We start from the raw sequence: 21,154 nt of genomic DNA, 5'->3' as shown, positions 1-21,154 counted from the left end.
CTTTCTTACAAGGCACCAAGGTCTAAGAGAGAGAGGAGACATGATAACAGAAGCAGAGGTTAGAGAGATGTGCTTTGAAGGTGGAAGAAGGAGCCATGAGCTAAGGAATGCAGGCAGCCTCTAAAAAGTGAAAAAGGCAAAATCTAAAAAGTGAAAAAAGCAAAAACAAAAGAAAACAATCAAACCGGAGTCTCTCTACACCCTCTAGAAAGGAAAGTCTTGTTGACACCTTGATTTTAACTGTGAGACCCATTTCAAACGTCGGACCTCTAGAACTTTAAGATAGTAAGTCTTTGTTGTTTAAAATCACTAAGTTTGTGTTTATTTATTATAGCAAAAATTGGAAACAAATACACTAAATAATCTGCCCTAAACCATGAGTATAACCTGTGGAGGAAAAAGATTGTATGGACAAACTGGGGGATTTCCTTCAGTACACTCTGTAATACTTTAGTAACCCCAAAGTGGGACACGCTGTAACTAAGCTTATCATAGTAAGTGGTCACATTTTCCTTCTCATGTCACAAAAGCATTGTTGGTTGGGATGCATCATCAGGGACTGGCTCTGAGAACACAAAGATGATAGCGATGTGATTGGGCTCTAGTTCCAGAAACACCTAACAGCAACAATTGAAGACCAGCAGGCAGTGATCTCAGAGGAAGACCTCACATGCCAATTCTTAGGTGAAGATTCCCAACTCATTTGGCTGTATTAGCAAATGTCTAGACTGGCTCTGTGGATACCTACAACACCCTGCCTACCCTAGGAATTTCCAGAACTTGAGTAATACAGAGCTTTGTAATACATTGCAATTGTGTGTGTATGGGGGGAGGGTCAGAAGGCTCATGTAATCACCAGAGAGGTACAGAGACAATGAGAGAGAAGGAGAGGGAGAAAGTACCCCCTAATGGGGTGTGGTCATGCCAGTTTCTTCTTCTCTTCATCCTGTTGGGATTGTGGGTTTGCACATACTTGTGCATATGTTTTAAGCTGCTGGGGCTAGGAGTTGAACCATGGTTGGCCATGTGAGATTTGGCTCCCTTCATTACTATGCTATGGGGCCAACTCTATTGCAAATCTTACTTGAGTAGAAATGTTTTGGGTGCTGGAGAATATCAGATATGAATAAAACCGTAACTGCATTCATACTTACAGGTTGGTGTACTTGGACCATTTTTCTTAGTTTTTTGACTTGGGCTTTTAACATTGACACCTGAAAACGAGATCTAATTCTAATTCAGAACTACTGAATCTGCAATTATGCCATCCCCAAAGCTCTGAAAATTGAAATTTTTTATTTGGCAGCAAACTTGTATGGGAAATAAAATGAAACTATTTTTTGTCTGTATTTATCTCACTTGGTATGAACATGCAACATTTCATTGCAAAAATGGTAATGTGCTCAGTTATGGGCTGTTGTTCCAGAACTTATTGGGGTGTCATGAAATATAAAGTCTACTGTGGTATATGTATATTCCTTTCTAAAATTTAAGTTTAAATCTAAAATGGTTTCATCCCAAAAGTTTAGATAAAGGAGTATAAAATTACAAAGGGGGTCAGCCATCTACTGAGTGTACTGGGTTGGCTAACTTCAGCATATAATCTTACTTCATCTTTGCATATATAATTAAGATGAGATTATCTAGATTAGGGTGAGTCCTGAATCTAATGACTTAGTGTCCCTGTGAAGACACAGAGAAGAAATCCATGTGACGATGGAGTTAGACATTGGAGTGACTCAGGTCCAAGACAAGGAGTATCAAGGATTGCTGACAACCACTGGATTCTAGGAGAAAGGAACTAGGCAATTTCTTCCTCAGGGTCTCCAGGACGAGTCAATCCTCCCAACAACTTGATTTCAGACTTTTACACTACTAGCCTGTGAGAGAATACATTTCTCGTGTTTTAAGCCATTCAGTTTATGGTGATTTGTTACAGTGGTCTTAGGAAATTAATAAACACACTGGGCCAGAACCAATTTAGTGGTAGGAATAACAATTGGAATATCTTTAAATCTTGAAAGGTTTGTTAATTCATTCAATAGAACATATCTTTTGGTAAAAGAATAACAGCAGAACTATAGCTTACATGGTGATATTATATTTTTTATACAATATTAATAAGATATTCATTGCTGCACTGCTTTTAATAGAAAACACTGAAAACTAATTATATAATTATAAGGAATGGCAAAATCAATTACAATACATTTATAGTATAGAATAACAATCAGCTAGAAAAATGTACGCTTTTATGACATGAGAAATTGCTCATACTGGGTTGAAAATAAGATACAGGAGTTGTCAGAACTCATCACATTGAACATGTAAGATTTATGCATTTCACTGTCTACATTTCATACACTGAATATATCTACAAAAAGAACTATGGACAAATATTAACTTTAGTTAATATATTTGCTTTTTGTAGTGGTGTGAGTTAACAATGTGAAACTACTTTTCATGTATTCTATTATAGATTTAAGCAAGAGAGTAGATAAACTGAGTATAATGGGAGTTAGTTTTTTCACTGTCGAAGGGAGTTATAAATATAATAAGTGGAAGTTTATAGCGTTACTGAAGTGTTGGACTGAAATTGGAGGTATAAGCTTGAAATCATGGATTTTAAATGTGTATGTTTAATATATATTCTTTGATGTACAGATAGATGAATATAGGGACACATAAATATATTGGTACAGAAGTAATTTTATATAAAGATATTTCCTATCTCTGATGAGAGGGCTCAGGAAAAATGACAAAGTAGTAACCTTGAGCACACCTAGCACCCAGAACTTGGCTCTAAATATCATTCTCCAGTAAAAGAAACCAAAGCTCATTGAAGAAATAGCTGATTCCAGGGCTAGGTCGGGAAGCACAGACAAACCTAGACTACCTGGTACCAGAAAGTAAGGAATTACTTAAAGAATAGAAGAAATGGGGACCAGCAGTTAATGTAATGCCTATGTTGCTAGACTCCCATGTTTTCGACCGCGGTTCAAATCCCAAACCTGGTGGCTTAAACTCATGCTGGGTGCGCGTGCATGGGTGCCCAAGATCCCAAGAGGAGAACAGAGGAGCATGGATTGCGGCGTGGCCATCCCCCTGGGAGGTGATTTCTTGCTTTCTGTCTCTGTGTCTCTCTCTGTCTTTCTAGCGAGCACACGCATCCTATAGCAAAAACCTCTCCAAAAAAAAAAACAAAAAACGAATAGAAAAAATGTATCAAAAGGACATAGGAGATAGCCTGAAGAGCTCCTCCTGGCCAAACATGGGATAAATAAATCAAAATAAATAATGAGAGTATTGGATTATGACCTATTAAATAAAATTAAAATTTGTGAGGTCATACTGATATTAAATGAATACAGGAATAAATAAATAAATAATGAGAAGGGAGAAGTTTCTTTCAGTAAGATACCAACTGAAACATGTAGATGAACTGATGGAGATGAAAAGTCATTAATGGTGCTGAAACAAGCAGGTGAAGATTAATGAGGAGCAGAATCTTTACATAGTCTCAAAGTATCTCTTAATACATCACTTACTAATTTTAAAGGGGAAAATAGTGATGCCAGAGTAAAGAAAACTGGCAGACTCCACTTTAACCTACTAATCAAAGTTAATGAAACAGTACCATTTTTCTTCTGATGAGATCCACTGACAAAGAAACATCACTTTGGTCATATTCCTTATAAAAAAGCAAAATCTGAGTCTAGTCAAATAAAGCTAAATCAAAGAACACAGTACAAATAACTGGCTTTATTCTTCATAAATGTCAAGAAATAAAAAAATAGGTGAGAAATTCTAAAGTAAAGATGAAAAATATGTGAGAATTAGGGGCTAGCAAGTTCCATGATGGTTAAGGTGCTGGATTCCCACATGGCTGATCATGGTTCGAATCCTGGACTCAGTGCCTTGAAAATCATGCTAGGCACATGTGCACACATGCCCCAAGTCCTAAGAGGAGATTGGAGGAGAAGGGATTGCACTGTGGCCAGCACCCCTGCAGAGTGAGTTCTCACTTTTCCTCTGTATTTCTCTGTCTCTCTCTTCTCCAATGAGTGCATGCACCCTAAGACAGTAACAAAAACAAAAACAAAAAAAGAGAGAGAATTAAATGCATTATGTGATCCTAAGATTTGATCTTAGACTAAAAAAAAAAAAAAGAAATCTACAAAAGACATTAATGGTACAACAGATAAAATGTGAATATAGATGTGAACTGTAAATTGCACCAATGTTAGATTTTCAGATTTTGATAGTTGTAATGCGTTTATATGAGGGAGCTTTAAAAACTTCATGGAAGGGACAAGCAGATAGTGTAATGGTCACGTCACTGGACTACCATGAGTCTACCATGGTTCAAGTCCTGGACCTGGCCGCTTGAAACTCATGCTGGCCACACGTGCATGCATGCCGAAGATCTTGAGAGAATAGAGGAGAAAGTATTGTGGCATGGCCAGCCCCCTCAGGGGGTAATTTCTCACTTTCTGTCTCTGTGTCTCTGTCTCTCTGGCAAGCAAACGCACCCTATAGCAAAAATCTCTCTCTAAAAATAAAAAACAAAAATCCTCATGCAAAATAAAATTAAAGTATAAGTTTTTGGTGCAAAAAATTGAAATTCATGCACAATTTTTTTTTTTGGAGAGGTTTTTTTTCCACTATAGGGCACGTGCGCTCGCTAGACAGACCGAGACATAGAGACAGAAAGCGAGAAATCACCCCCCAGGGGGGATGGTCACGCCACAATCCCTTCTCCTCCATTCTCCTCTCGGGATCTTGGGCACGCACGCACATGCGCCCGACGTGAGTTTTAAGCCACCGGGTCTGGGACGCGAACCGCGGTTGACTATGTGGGAGTCCAGCGACATAGCCATTACGTTAACTGCTGGTTCCCCACAATTTTTCATAATATGCATTTTAATGAACTTTTTAAAGACTTCTCATATGATAATGAATGCCTTTTTCATAGGAAATATGCATTGATAATTAAACTTACTCTCAAATGGTTGATACAAAATAATATTCATAATACAAATATGTGTATGTAGATAGAATGATAAAACAGATTAATAAAATAAGTTGAGTAAAGGGTTCTTTCTACTATTCTTGCAGCTTTCTGTTGGAAACTAAAATTTTATCAAAATAAAAAGTTTAAAAATAGAAAAAAATGCTGTGCAATATGATAATGATAACTAGTTAGAAATAGTGAAACATTAAAAACATATTTATTTACCTTATTTATATACATAGGGAAAACACTATGTACAAGAAAATATCAGTGATAAGTCTCCAATTAAGTTTTAGGGATTATTGTAAAATATTTATATTTTCAAAATGTTCTGTGTTTTTTAAAATTTTATCCCACTTGAAATAAAATCTAATGATTTTAAATGTCTTACTACCTTTCTAAAGGGAGTTGTTTAGTTTTTATATCTAAAATAGTCACCTTTCTTTTTCCCATCATTTCCTACCCCCTTTTTCTGTATTAGTGATGTTAGTTGCTTTTAACAGCAAAACTTTGGAAACAAACCTTCAAATACAAAGAGATGGAGATTGGTACATAATGGTATACGTACCATATCTACTTCATAAAAACGGTGTGTACACACACACACACAGATCTTGTTTTATTGCATTTCATTTTATTGTGCTTTGCAGATATTGCCTTTTTTACACATTGAATTTGTGTGGCAACCTTGTACTGGGCAAGACAGTGTTACAATCACATGCACAACAGCATGTGCTCACTTCATGTCTCTGTGTCACATTTTGGTAATTCTTGCAATATTTCAAACTTCATTATTACTATTCTATCTGTTTGGTGATCTTTGATGTTACTACTATAATTGTTTTGGGACATCACAAACCACATCCATATAAGATGGCAAACTTAATTTATAAATATTGTGTATGTTCTGATTGTTCCAGAAGCCAGTCCTCTCCCCATATCTTTGAGCCTCACTATTATTGAGACACAACAATATTTAAATTAGGCCAGTTAATAACCTACAATGGCTGTCAGTGTTTCAGTGTAAGGAGGCATCTCACATCTTTCACTTAAACTCAAAAGTTATCAATGATATGGGACCAGCAGTTAGCATAATGGCTATGTCTCTGGACTCCCATGTAGTCAACCATGGTTCGTGTCCTGGACCCGGTGGCTTAAAACTCACGCTGGGCGCGTGTGCGTGTGCATGCCCAAGATCCTGAGAGAATGGAAGAGAAGGGATTGCGGCATGGTCATCCCCTCTGAGGGGTGATTTCTTGCTTTCTGTCTCTCTGTCTCTCTCTGCCTGCCGGGCGAGCGCATGCGCCCTATAGCAAAAACCTCTCAAAAAAAAAAAAAAAAGCTATCAATGATTAAACTTAGGAAAATATGTCCAAAGTTGAGAAAGGTTAAAAGTTAGTACTCTTGGAACCAGCAGATGGTGTAATGGTTATATCACTGGACTCCTACATGGCTGACTGTGGCTTGAGGCCTGGACCCAGTGGCTTTAAACTCACACTCGGGGACTGTGGGCCCAAAATCCCAAGAGGAGAAGGAATTGTAGCATGTCCATGCCCCTAAGGGGTGATTTCTTGCTTTCTGTCTCTCTGCCTGTTCTCTGGTAAGTACACATACCCTATAGCAAAAATTTCTCTCTAAAAAAAAAAAAAAAACAAACAAAAAAAAAAGAAAACCAAAGTCAGGCCTCTTATGCCAAACAGTTAGCAAAATTGTGAATGCAGAGGAGAAGTTTTTGAAGGACATGAAAAGTACTACTCCAGTGAACACACGTGTGGTAAGACAGCAAAACAGCCTTATTTCTGATCTGATTTTAGTTTTCTATATAGATCAAACTCATCATAACATTCCCCTAAGCCAAAACCTAATCTAGAACAAGGCTCCAAATCTCTTCAATTCTATGAAAGGTGAGAGAGGCAAGGAACTGCAAAAGGAAAGTTCAAAGCTAGCATAAGTTGTTTATGAGGTTTAAGGAAAGAAGCCATCTCCATAACATAAAAATGCATAAAAGGCAAGGCAGCAAGTACTAAAGTAGAAACTGCAGCAAGCTATCTAGAAGATCTAGCTAATTGTTGAAGGTTACTATACTAAACCAGAGATTTTCAATGTTTCCTCTACCTCCTCGAAAGAAGGATTTGTTTAGAAATGTTACTGCTTATTGACAATGCACCTGGTCACCTAAGAGTTCTAATAGAGATATTCAAGAAATTAATGTTGTTTTCATGTCTGCTAACACAACATACATTCTGCAAACCATGGATCAAAGAGTAATTATGACTTTTAAGTCTTATTATTGAAGAAACACATATTATAAGGCTGTATCTGCCATAGATAGTATTTCCTCTGATGGATCTGGACATAGTAAACTAAAAGTTTCTGGAAAAGATTCATCATTCTACAGTAAATGCCATTAAGAACATTTATGATTCAAGGGAGGAGGTCAACATATCAATGTTAACGAGAGCTTGGAAGAAGATTCCAGTCCTCATGATCACCTCAGGGAGTTCAAGACTTTAGTGAAGGAGGTAACTGCAGATGTGATGGATGTAGCAAGAAAGCGCAAATTAAAAGTAGGTCCTGGGACCAGCAGATTGTGTAATGGTATGTCGCTGGACTCCCACTTAGTCGACCACGTTTGAGTCCTAGACCTGGAGATTTAAGACTCATGCTGAGCACATGTGCATGCGTGCCTAAAATCCCAAGAGGAGAATGGAAGAGAAGGGATTGCAGCATGGCTATCCCCTCTTGGGGGGGACTTCTTGCTTTCTGTCTCTCTGGCAAATGTACACACCCTATAGCAAAAATCTCTAAAAAAAAAAGTATATCCTAAATGGGCTGAACGATGGCCTAGTGATAATTCAATACTCTGTGAGGTTGACCCATATGGGAAGGTTCTGGATCCATATCCAGAGAACTCCCTGAATACACCAAGTACATATATGCCCATGATCCAGGACTGGCTAAAACTGGAATTGATTGCAGTATGAAGGCCCTATTGGGAGTGCCTGTCTCACTGGTCATCTCTCTCTTTCATTTCATCTATCTCTCTCTCCCTCTCATCCCTTTCTTTCCCTGTCTCTGTTGCTCATGGAAGAAAAAAAACAACAGCAAAAACAAAGTGGCATCTCAAGATGTGACTGAATTGCTGCAATCTTGTCATAAAATTTTAACTGATAGGAACTTGCTTCTTATGGCTGAGCAAAGAATGTGATTTCTTGAGATGGAATCTACTGGTAAAGATGTTGTGTACATTACTGAAAAGACAGCAAACGGATTTAGAATACTACATAAACATCGTTGATAAAGCAGTGGCAGGATTTCAGAGGATTGACTCCAGTTTTTGGCCTCATGGGGCTGTTGTGAGAATCAGGGAGGCAGAACTTTAAGGTCTAGGGCATAGCACCTGCTTCACTGTGCATGGTCAAATGTCGCTCTTCTCACAAACTTATTTACCAGTTTTTGTGAAGTCTTCACAGGGCCACCAGGCAGAAGTGGCTACTGGCAGAATGATCCTCTGTGTTCCAGTTGCTACTGATTTTTCCTGAAAGATCACCTTCCAGGGTGGGGTGAGATTTTGCTTCTTTCTATGTTTCTCTTGCCAGTCCAGGCTGATGGCTTTTCCTTGAGTATAAATGTGCCGCTTTCATCTCTGCACTCCCAGTGCTTGGGGTAGGCAAGCAGTGAAGCTCAATAAATGCTTACAAAAAGTGGGAATTTGAGTCCTCATGACTCTTTTCTCATGAACTCCCTTGATACTCTAATTAGAAAGAATTTTTTCCTTCTGGTTGGAACTCAGTGCACTGACCACATTATGTCTTGAATCACAGTTATTTGTAAGCATTTTTGTTTTCTCTCTTTCTCTTTCTTTTTTCTTTTTAATTTACCCTCCCACGGCCTTATGCAGACTCCTTGTCATATGATTGCTGGAACTGCATCTTATTCATCTCGGAAGCCTCAGCAGTATCTGGCCCATGGATTCCCTCATTTGCTTAAGATTTAATTCTTTTGAGCAAGGAGGAAGGGGCATGACTCATACATATAACGTACAATACAGTTTTTGCCTTTTGTGTTAGTCTGCTCAGCAAACCACTTCCGCATTGCACAATACATTGGAGGGTGAGGCTGTTCTAGTGTTAAAAGAAGTCAGGGTTACCAGAAGTCATTCACGTACCTCTGAATAAAAGACGGTTTAAAAAAACATTAATTCATGATATGATTTCAAATCCAGATCTCTCTATTTCATTGAGAATATCAGGATAAGAATCCAAGTCATTATATATATGCACGACATAATATAAACTCTGAGCAGAACAAGGATTATTGAAGCTGATGAAAAGATAAAGTAAAAATTGGAATACAATGATAGGATTACAGTTTCTATGGACACAGAGTTCTAAAGAAGTTGTCTCACCTGAGCAGCAATTAAATTGCATGAACACATGTGGCTATTCAGATTAATTGCATTGCTTGGCATACATTATATGTTAAACTTACATTACAGATATAGAACAGCTGAATAGAGATTTTGCCAGGGTCTAACAGCACTGCAGTGAATTTTATGTCCATTCAACAAATGTTTGCTGAGCTTCTACCACGTGCCAGGACAATGTTAGAAATTGATGACAGAGAGATAACTAAGACAGACTCTGCTCTTACCTTCATATTTTTCTTTCTTTTAAGTAACCCACACTGACTGTATTTATCCTGACCACCAAGCAAGCAGTGTACTTTAGTGAATGAAGAGAATATTCACAGGGCAGTTCAGAGGCTTTGATGAGTACTATAGAAGAACTCTATACGATGGTTCTTCACCACAATATTAATGTGTTAAAAAATCAACCATGAAACTGCATTTCTAAGGCCCTCTTGCTTTTAACTATACAATTTCTTAAGAGTGAAGTCCACTGAATCTCATGTGATTATTGGCTTTTAAAATTAAACTTGATTGCACCATTTAACAAAGAAATAGTGTTTTGATTACTCTGGAATGTAAATGCACTACTCTGGATGATGTTTCATGGAGTTGTTTTTCCTTAATAGCCATATTTCCTCTCAATCGCACAGCACATTAGAACTAGGAGGGAACTTGTATATCATCTAACCCAAGGCCAGTCAAACATGTCCATTCTCCTCATAATCATCGAAAATGCCTCATTTTCTTAGACCAGAGGTTCTGAAAGACTTCTAGCATGAAACAAGCTGTATTTAATTATTAACTACTAATATTTTATTTTCATTAAAGACTTATTACTACCAATTAGAGCTTCCAATTAGTTTGAATTAATTAGAATGAGTAGTATTTAGTGTGGCTATTAATTTTGGAGTCGGATGACCTGAGTTTGAATCTTCCCTCCATCATTAACTAGCTGTCTAACGTTGAAGAAACTTCTTAACTCTGTCTCAGTTTCCTTATCTGTAGGTTACTGATAACAAAAATCTTGGGTCTTCAGGAAAGTTAACACATGTTTTTCGATGCAAAAATGCATCACGACTTTTCTGATGGCCCACTACATCCCTTCTAGCTGTGAGGATTCTTGCATATCACAGGCCAAACAAGGAAAAGGTCTTTATTTTCCTGTCAAATCTAATACAAGAGAAATGTATCTTTCTATGAGGATTTCTAAAACTTTGGAAATATTTTAGTGTGCAAATATTCATTACTACCTCTCAAGACTGCAGTGACATTCTAGGATCTCAGGATGGGCATCACTATTTGAGATGAAATTTCTTTTTTAAAGACTGAAAAACATGAAACCTAGAGAAGTGAGTGGCCTAAGGACACCCTGCTAGTCCAGATCAGAACCAGCACTAGAACCAGAACTACTAGGTTGTAGACTTGTGCATTTATCAGGCTAGTTAGAAGTCTGTCCATGAAAGTCAGAGATGTACCTGGATCATAGGATGTGAAACACACACTGAATGGGGACATTCAAAACATTTCATCATAGTTATGGAGTCTGTGAACGCTGAAAATAATCAAGTATTGCCATTTCATTTCATTTGGAATAACAGAAGACTCTTGACATCTGTGAGGAATATGTCTCCGGAATTTGGAAATTTCTAGTTGTCAGATACCACTGTAGCATGTAACTTACTGCAGAAAATGAATTAAAGAGTAACTGAGAACTTGAAGTGATGCTGTAAGACCCTAAATAAGTCTATAAATATTAGACTAAAGCAATTCGTAAGACTTTTAAAATAAATTCTGCTACAGAAATAAGCTCAACCCTGTATTAGGACATCATTACTGAATAAAGTGAGCCATGAGCTTACCTACCAGAACGTGCAAATATTCAGTGATGATGGTGGGCACCAATGACTGTGGTTGCCTAATAACGTGCTGAGGTGAGAAGGCAGTGCCAAGTAGCCACACTGTGTGACTTAAGTCAGAAAGGCCCTGCTCAGAGCTCCCACAATGCTGCAAACTCAGGGCCCTCAACTAGGCACACAGGGTGCCAAGTGACCTCAGACTGGTCTTGACAATTTCCCAGTCTCATCTCTACCAATTACCTGTCATTACATGTAAGGAACCTTCCAGAAGCTCCTGAGGAATGGAAATTTGAAAATGACAAACCCCAAATGCCACTAGCCTACTGTACTCAGTGCTAATGCAGCTCACTGATATTCCTTTATATTGCTGATGGGGCTATAAGTTGATACAAACTGTGTGGAGGGCAATTTAATACTATACTATGATAAGTTTAAAAAATATCCATTTCTTATGACCAGTAAATGTACATTTTTAAGGAGACAATTAGAGATAGATGGACAAAGATATTCACCGCTGTCTAGCAGTAATACATAGTAGCAAAATATAGAAAAAACTCAATGGTCATCATTTGAAAACTGATTAAAAATTACTATATATTTTATGGTAGAAAACTGAACAGTGGTCTAAATGATACTTTAGAAAAAAATCATTGAAATGAGAAAATACTTAGGATCTAAGACTGAATCCAAAAAGCAGAATTCATATTTTTACATGAACATTATGAACCCATTTGTGGGAAAAATTTTATGACTTCAAAAGAAAGAAGACTGAAAAGAAATACACTAACATATCAACTATGGTACATTTTAGAGGGGGGTATTATAAATGACTTATTTTTACAATATGTTATGCAGTTTTTACACTAAGTATATGATACTTGTTTAATTAGTTTTCTCAAATAATTTATGCATGTTAACAAAATTAAGGATGAGATGAACAGAAATTCAGAAACCTATTTCCTCTTCACAGAGATTTGATGATGTAGGAGTTATCTCTCTGTGTGTGTGTGTGTGTGTGTGTGTGTGTGTGTGTGCATTTACATTCATTCCTTCACAATTGAGAGAATACTACAAACATTGTCTTATACTTTACTTTTTTTTCTCTTAGCATATGGCTGCAAAGCATTCCCTAGTATGAATGAAACATAATTTGCTTAATCAGTCCTCTATTGATGGACATTTGAGTTGTTTCCTATCCTTTGCTATTATAGATAATGCTACAATAAGTGAAGCTACTAGGACCAGCAATTGGAGTAATGGCTATATTGCTGGACTCCCACGTAGTTGACTGTGGTTTGAGTCCCGGACCCAGTGGCTTAAACTCACGCCAGGCACATGTGCATGCGTGCCCAAGATCCTGAGAGGAGAATGGAGGAGAAGAGATTGTGGCGTGGCCATCCCCCTGGGGGGGGTGATTTCTCGCTTTCTGTCTCTCTGTCTCTCTTTGTCTTTCTGGTGAGCACACTATAGCAAAAACCTCTCCAAAAAAAAAAAGTGACCTTATCTATAAATATCTTTATACACAGGTACATCTATACATTAAGCTCCTTGATATAGAATCATTGGGTCAAAAGCTTATATCAAAGAAAAAAATGTATAATCAAAAAAATCTTTTTAAAGTTTTTTTGGCATAGAGCGCATGCACTCGCTGGAGAGAGACAAAGACAGAGAGAGGGAAAGTGAGAAATCACCCCCTGGGGGGATGACCAAGCCACCGTCCCTTCTCTTCCAGTCTCTTCTCTGGATTTTGGGCACACACCCAAACATACCCAGTGTGATTTTCAAGCCACTAAGTCCAGGACTTGAACTGTGGTCAGTTCTGTGGGAGTCCAGTGTTTTAACCACTACACCACCTGTTAGCTCCTATAATCGAAAAGTATGTTTAATGATCATAGCAGCTGATACAGAAACACAGTAAACAAAAAAACCAATAAATATAATAATCCTCAATCTCTCACTTGATCTATTCCTATTATTATTTTATTTAGCATGTGTGTCTCCTCACCATAAAACAAACAACATTCATTGTTACTTCTGGCATGGGCAATATCTATCTTGTCCATTGTAAGTTTCTCCAAATCTCCAAAATGGTGTCTGACTTACAGTAGGCAATTCAATACATAGTGATTAAATATATGAGTGAATGAATGAAATTCAAAGGTAGTTTTCCTTACTGCCCACTCATAACAGCTCATGCTTGTGTTAGGTCAAGTTTTGTAGAAGCTAAGCCTAAGACAGGGATTTTGGTGAGAGTGTTTACTGAGGGAGTGCTTGCCAAAGAAGCCTGTAAGAGAATAAGAGAGGCAGAATGGGGAAGGTCAGGGAGTCATGCAAAGATGCTGCTTCAGGAAAGTCTAGCCTTGGCTTTACTGAAGGGGAGCTCTGAGCATGAATCACACCACAGGGTTGGTCCCATTCCAATGAGAGGTGCTGTGTTAACCCCGTATAAGTAAAATTTTGGCTGTAAACTGCGGTGTGAGGAATGTAACCTCCTAGGGACATTAGCTCCCATCTCATGGAGGGCAATTTTTAGGAGAAAGGAGCTATCAGCAGTGAATACTCAAAGCAGCCGAGGGACAGACAGGAAACCTGGGCTAGGCACCAGCAGTGTCCAATACACCAATCCAACCATTTCCTAGTTTTAGTTATGGAAAAAAAAAGCTCATTCATAAATACATTCATTATTCTTCCTATCCACTGACTTTAAATGTCCTACTCCTTATCTCGTATACATACTTGCACAGAAAGGTAAACAAACAAATGCCTGGTTTTCTCCTAATAAAAGTTGGCCAATTAAAAAAAAAGTTGGCACAATGTTATCTTTGAATAAAATATGCTGGCTTCCTTTAAAAAATATACTCAACACATGACAGAAAAAAATAGATGTAGTAAAAACAAGGTTAAATTTAACTAAATTTAGTTTAACTGTTGGCAAAGAACTACATAATGCTGGCATTGTTCTCAAGTATGTATTTTCCTTAATTAGATTTTGTTGTTGAATTATGGTTCATGTTTGTAGGTGTTTATGCTTCAATTTCTACATATGTCAGTGTTTTACAGATCATGTTTGAAGTTTTTGAGATACTGGCTTCTAGTTTCAAAACTCTCCCTTCTTTTGAAGGCAGGTAGCATAAGTATCCATTCTAGGGTTGATTAATAATTAGATGAGGATCTAAGAATGGACTAACCCAAACCTCCAAGTCTGCAGGTGTGGAAATTGAGGCTGAGAGAAAGGAACTCATGTAGCAAAGGCTACGCATCCTGTTTGTTAGAAATGAGTCTGGATCCCAGCCTCCTCCTTCTCCTTCTAGGCTCTCTCACTGATTGCCTCTTGATTCTCTGAAAGGAACATGAAACCGTGGAGATCAGTCTAGCTGGGATTGAAACTTATTATTTCTTTTGTACAGCCCTGACAGTTTTTCCTAATGACAATGAACTGTGCAAAAAAGAAAAACACTAGCTGCCTCCATAGCACGGTGGTTAAGCCCTATGCTTAGAGAACTAGGTCCCACATGACAGACCACAGTTCAAGTCCTGGCCCCAGAGGCTTGAAAAGGCTTGAAAAACACTCCAGGCAAGTCTGTATGCATGCTCCAAATCCTTACAAGATGGAGAAATGGAAGACAAAGTACTGTAGTATGAATATGCCCCATCGTGTGTGAGGGGGTGCTTTCTCTCTGTCTCTCATACGCATCCCCATGCAAGAATGCACATGCCTTCTGGTATTAATAAAAGAAAGAACAGGAGAAAAAGAAAACAACTTTGAGAATGAAATCATTCCGTATGACCATTACAGTGAATTCAAGTGTGAAGAGGACAAAGAACAGAACAGGTTAGATTTAGACGGTTCCTGGACACTTCAGCATTTCGGATTATTTGGGAAACACCTTAGAGATTTGGCTTTCCTCTGTGTTGTTGCTTTGAGATTGTCACACGGCTCAAGGAAGAAATGAGGCCCGTGCTAATTATTTACAACAACTTTTTAGGAGGAGCAGAGTTTGTCCTCTGTGGGTAGGCTTTAAGATCCCAGCCCTCTGTATCTCCACCCTAAGGAGACCGGGCTCTGACAGGTTACTCCCGGGAGCAGGGGAAGTCTCGAGGCAAGACATCTACATGGAAGGGTAATTAGTCTTCAGACAGAATGGGGTTATGCTTAATTAATAAGGTTGTTTTTTTCCCAAGGGACCAATACTTGTGCAAGTTTTTCTGTGGATAAGAAGAAAGCGGGTATTTCTGAGTCTAGGAGGAGGCTTGGAAGTTTTCTGGGGCAGCAATTTTAGAAGAGGCTGTGTGGCTAAATGCAAGTGAATGAGCTCAGCACGTTGACCTTTGACCTCCACTGTAGAATTCACTCAGGATGAGAAAGAAGGAAGAAGCAGCCATTTCTGTAGATTGATCATATCTTTCGCATCTTGAAGGATCATTCACCTTCATCATCTAACCCAATTCCCACAACAATGTTGTAAGGTAGGAGAGTCCTCATTTTATAAGACACAGGGAGGTGACCAGAGAGGGAGGTGACCAGAGCCAGTAAATCAGTCAAACTCTGGGTGCCAAGGCCTCAGCTGCTCATTTTCCTTCCAAGATGACAAGGAGGCATCTTCTAGTGTTTTTTCTCTCTTTCTAGCTCTCTAAAATCTCTGGGTTAAGCAAAGGAGGTATTTGGTATGGTCAAAGTGGAATTCTACTCAGGACTGTTTTGTTTTTCCAAAGGGTATACATCTATGGGTTTTTTTTTTTTCTTTTTCCCTGTTCCATACAGGTCCATCTATGGTTTTTTTTTTTCTTTTTCCCTGTTCCATACAAAAACAGGTTCTGTCTTTTGCAACCCTGCTGAAGTCTACCTCTTTGAGAAATTTCTCATTCCCAGTGTGCTAGTTTTCCTCACCCTGAAGCCCTCTGATTCCTCTACTTACAAAGTCCTTGCTTGTAGCAGGGCCACTCTGATTATATAGGACCTGGCATCTAACAAAGGCTCAAGAAATGCTGACTGCCTTGGGGGCCAGCAGTTGGCATAATGGCCTAATGGTTATGTCACTGGACTTTTATGTAGTCGACTGTGGTTCGAGTCCCGGACCCAGTGGCTTAAACTCATGCCAGGTGCATGTGTATGCGTGCCTAAGACCCCAAGAGGAGAATGGAGGAGAAGGGATTGTGGCATGGCCATCACCCCAAGGGGTGATGTCTCACTTTCTTTCTCTCTCTCTCTGTCTTTCTGGTAAGCACACATGCCCTATAGCAAAAACCTCTCCAAAAAAAAAAAAAAAAAAAAAAAGAAAGAAAAGAAATGTCTGCCTTATTTTTGGGCCGACCCGAGCCAGGCAGCATGGCATAGCTAGCATGGTAAAGTAGCAAGTTCTCACTAGGTTCTGCTGTGCTGGGAGGTTCCTTCCTCCAGCAGCTGCTGGCATCAACTGACATTTCACATCTTAGTAGCCAAGAGGGAGACAGGCCTGAAGCTCAGGTGCAAGGCCCAAGAGGTCCTTGATGACTTCCTACACTGTTCCCAGGCAATAAAACTCTGTTCCTATGAACTCCATTCTATGTGGAAGCCCTAGAACCCAGAATCCTTAAGTCTCAAGTTTATTGCTCTCCATACTCTTTATCCTGTCGTGGTGCCTGGATAAGACAGCACTCGCCATATTTTCTCTGAATTATGTTTAATCTAATCAATATCATTTGTCATTTATTGGTCCTCTCTTACTATCCCTAAAATTCACCTATGAAGTAATTTTGTATCCATTTAAAAAAAAAAAATTCCAGAGGGCACATTGATTCACTGGAGAAAGACAGAGCAGGAAAGTAAGAAAGCACCTCCCAAGTGGGATGGTCATGACATAATCCTTTGTCTTCCACTTCTCATTCCTGTTGGGATTTTGGGCTTACATGCACATATATCTGGAATGTTTTTCAAGCTGCCAGATCCAGGACTTGAACTCGGCAGTTGGACATGTGGGATCCAACTGCTTTAACTACCAGGCCATGAGCTGACCCTGTACCCATTTTATACACTGGAAATCTGAGGATTACTGGGTTACATAATGCACTGAGGTTAATGTGCACCTAGCGAAAGCAGGGACTCACACCTAGGCCCTCTGACAACAAATCTTGTTTTCTCCACTTGGGAGCAAGAACTGTATCTTATGCACTAATGTACTTAGTGCTTCATAAATAGTACTAGCTCTTATTGAGTGGAATTAAAGGCCTTGCCTCATGATAGAACACAGAAGCACAAATCACATGAAACACTGTGAAAAGCAATTCAACAGAGAGGTGGTATGGATCAGGGCTTTGCTGCATCCACTTTCTGTATATTTATTGATAACCTGCCTGGACCAGTAAATCTTTCACCAATAGTTCAAAAAGAATTATTTCAAATTCCAGCAGGACCATAAACTTTATCCATGAGCTTAAGATTGGGAAATGATTTTTCTAAAATATTTGCACCTTATATTGAAATTCTTCAATTCCCTGTACTTCAATGTATTTTTCTTCCTTTATTCAACCCTTTGGGACATATTTACTGAGTGTCTACTATGTGCCAGGTACAATGCTAGGCATTTCATCCACTTGCATTCTCTGCCTTCATTCATTTATTCCTTTATAAAATCACTCCTTATTTAACTGTGTGTAAGGCATGGAATTCCACTTGTTCTACATTTGTACTGAAATTCCTTTCAGATGATTAAAGTAAAAAGGAAGAAACTGAAGGGCAATTTTTCCCAGCCAGATCGAAGAACCTGCTGGGTGCTGGGATGTTAGGTCTAAAAGTACAGAGCAGTGAAAGGAGTCGAGTCTCAGCAGTGCCTTTTACTAATTGTGTGATGTGGGGAAATCACTTACCTCCCTCAGAGCCTCAGTCTCATCCTCTGCAAAATGGAGATTATATCATTTGCTGCATAGGCTGTAGAGGATCATATGGGGATTCAAATAAAGGTGGTCAGAGCAGACCACAGTGTGGTTAAAGCTCTCAACACACAAGCCTCTCAGCAGGGAGATGATGTAAATACCCAAGCAGCCTTCTTTGGGCCAACACCAGCAGGCAGGCAGCTCACAGAGGCATCTCAACAGCACGGAGCAGCACATGATCATCCCTGGTCACCTCAGGGAAGCTGCAAGGCAGGGTTATGTTAGGGCAAAGACAGTCCAATGGCAGCCTTTGTCTTTATCAGCCTGAGCAGCAACAGAGTCTTGGGGCACAAGGCAATGACATTCCAATTCCCTGACGGGACACTCAAAAGAGGGGATTTGCAGGAGGAGGGGGGAAGCTGAGGGTGGGAAGGGGCTGGCCCGCTTCTCTGGAGCTTTTTTTGCTTTCCTTGCATTTCTCTTTGGCTTGTTGCCTGTTTCCAAGGCTTTCTCAGGAGAGGGGGAGAGCTACTTCTGTTTTCTGGTCTTTGTGGTTCTGAGAAATAGCTGGAGAACCAAGGGATAAAAGGGTAGGGAGGTGTGTGATTGGGTCCTTGAGCTCCTCCCTGGGTGATATACTTTTTGCCTCACAGGAAGCCCTGCTAGGGAAAGGAGAATAAATGGTTTCTACCATGCATGGAGGTGGGCAAGCTCCTGGATGTTATCCACTGAATGCTTGTGTACTCTGTTCCACTCAAATTCCTACGCTCAAGCCTAGATCCCCAGCATGTTAATTAGGAGGTGGGGACTTCGGGAAGTAATTAAGTTTAGATGAGGCCCAGCTGCAAAGTTGCACATAGGGGGAACTGCTTTGTGGTGCTGGGAGCCACATGTCCGACTGTAGGTTCAGATCTCTAGCTGGCCTGAGACATGCCAGGTACGGGCACCAAAGCTCCTGACTGGCTAGAGGGTTGGAGGAAGAAGATCACAGTGTGAAGAGACTCTGTTAAGGATCTCTGTCTCTCTGCTCTCTCTCAAAAGAAAATAGATAAATTTAAAAAGAAAGTTTAGATGAGGCCAAGAGAGTTAAGCTCCCCAGATGGGATTAGTGCCCTTATAAGGGGAGACACTAGAGAAATCTCTCTCTGCCATGTGAGCATACAGTGAAAAAAATGGCTGTTTGCAGGACAGCAAGAGTCCACCCAAGACCAAATCAGCAAACACCTTGGTTTCGGACTTTCAGCTTCCAAAAATGTGATAAATATTAATGTACCTACTCTAAGGCATTTTGTTATAGCTTGAACAGACTGAGGCAAAGACTCAGAACAGAATTTTCAAGAGAAGGAAGACATTCTTGCCTTGAAGTTGCCCTCTTAATCTCCAGCTATGTGCACATCGTAAGTGGGTGTTGGAGTGTGTTTGCTGAATGAATGCCAGAGCTCTTATCTGGGAGAAGTCACAAATAAGCAGTCACATCATTGAATGCCAGATGCAACTGTGGGATCCCTATAGGGTATGCTGGGGTTGAAAATGTGTTCACTTAGTTCATAAACTCATGAAACACATACCAAGTTCAACGACTGGGAGCAGCGCACTGCTCCTGACCTCCATGTGCTAACAACTCGTCTGTACCCAAAGGTGGTCTTTTGTAATTCTGTCATAGAAAAATGCAACCAAGGAAGCTGCCTATGATGAGAACTTCTTTGTCTTCCTCAGGACCTGACCCACTCACCTCACAGAGCTTGCAGCTCTCAGAGACATCATAGGTATGCAGGATGGAAGTGGGAGGACTTGATCTTGAGGGTTTTTTTTTTTTTAATCCCTCTACAACGGGCAGAAAAGCTCAGCTCTGCTAGCCTCAGTGTGATTCCCAGAACAACTTCCTTGAGTCTTCTATGCCATCTGCAAAAGAGAACTAGTAACAGTGCCTACTTCAAAGGTTTCAGGTAAAAATGGACTAATGCTTATGACCATGCCTTGCAAAATGCACTTCTTACGTCGGTTATTCATATTAGGGAAAACAAACAAAAGCCCACCTTGAATCAGGGACCATTCATGAAAAAGGACTTTTACTGACTGGATGATCTTGGTTAAGACACAGGAACTCGCTGAGCCTCAGTCTCCTCTTTGGTAAATGGGAGATCACACTGCCTCTTTGAAAGGCTTGTGAGAACTGAAAGAACCCAACCAATGCGCCCAGCACTGCGTCTACTGAGCAAACAAACGGCGCACAATATGTCGTTCTCTCCCTCGCACTGTACCTGGGCTCTTTACCCTGTGGAGGACTGGGTGGCAAGAATTTGTCAAATCTGCTCGAAGCTTCCACACCATCGCCTCTTGCACCGGCCCCGGCCAGATCCACAGTTCAGTGAAGTGCAGACTTGGAGAAACTGGAGGACTGAACCAGCAGCCGAGCCTGGCGCACGCGCGCTTTGGCGATAGCCAGGAGAAGCGCCTGCTAGTTACCTTTCACCTAGTTCTCCGCGGCTTTCTGCGCGGGGTAACTCGAGGTCAGATTCGGATTCCCGCGCGCCTGCGCACAGCTCACTGCTGGTAGTGACTGGGCGTCTGGAGCGTTTATTTTTCGGTGGTTTCAGTTCCGCTCTGAAATGAAGGGTGTGGGCTTTGCGGACGTGCCCTAATTTCTGGGTCTGGCAGGGCGGAACACAATTGCAGGCCTGGCGAGGTGACCGAGGTCCCTCAACTGTCGTCCTGCTCCTGCCACCCCACCACTCACTCTTTTCTTCCCCCATCTGTTGTCTTCACGCTGTCGGGTCTCCCACAGCTGGCCCTATTCAGCTCTGCCCACCTCCCATACAACCCCTCCCCCCAAAAGCCGAGGTCGGTTCTAGAAGCAGCTTCGGAAGGGAGCGCTTGCCCGCAGAAAAGCCACGTGAGCGTAAACTTAATGTTCTCATTTCTGCCAGGGAGGGGCCAGATCTAACGACCAGGTTTCAGATGAGAAGGAGTACATTTTCTGTTTTTGGTCTTCCCAAATGGTTACGTTGAAGCTAGCCAAGGCTG

The 21,154-nt window shown here is 40.2% G+C and overlaps 1 long non-coding RNA gene across 2 annotated transcripts in view; it reads right to left on the bottom strand.

The window, feature by feature from the left end:
- Positions 1 to 20,526, bottom strand: part of LOC114008133 (uncharacterized) — a 50,612-nt gene extending 30,086 nt beyond the window's left edge. The window contains exons 1-3 of one of the 2 annotated variants that reach the window (XR_003549694.1): positions 20,392 to 20,526; positions 19,863 to 20,032; positions 18,316 to 18,393 (exon numbers count right to left, since the gene is read on the bottom strand). This is a non-coding gene — a long non-coding RNA (uncharacterized LOC114008133). Of the gene's footprint in view, positions 1 to 18,315; positions 18,394 to 19,862; positions 20,033 to 20,391 lie in introns of those variants that run through there. The other variant, XR_003549693.1, reaches the window with a different exon arrangement.
- Positions 20,527 to 21,154: the final 628 nt, after the last annotated feature.

Source organism: Tupaia chinensis, unplaced genomic scaffold, assembly GCF_000334495.1.
Source record: "Tupaia chinensis unplaced genomic scaffold, TupChi_1.0 Scaffold000291_1, whole genome shotgun sequence".
In the NCBI taxonomy this organism is placed as follows: domain Eukaryota; kingdom Metazoa; phylum Chordata; class Mammalia; order Scandentia; family Tupaiidae; genus Tupaia; species Tupaia belangeri.
The sequence above is the reverse complement of the archived record's forward strand: the minus strand, read 5'-3'. Positions and strand labels throughout refer to the sequence as shown.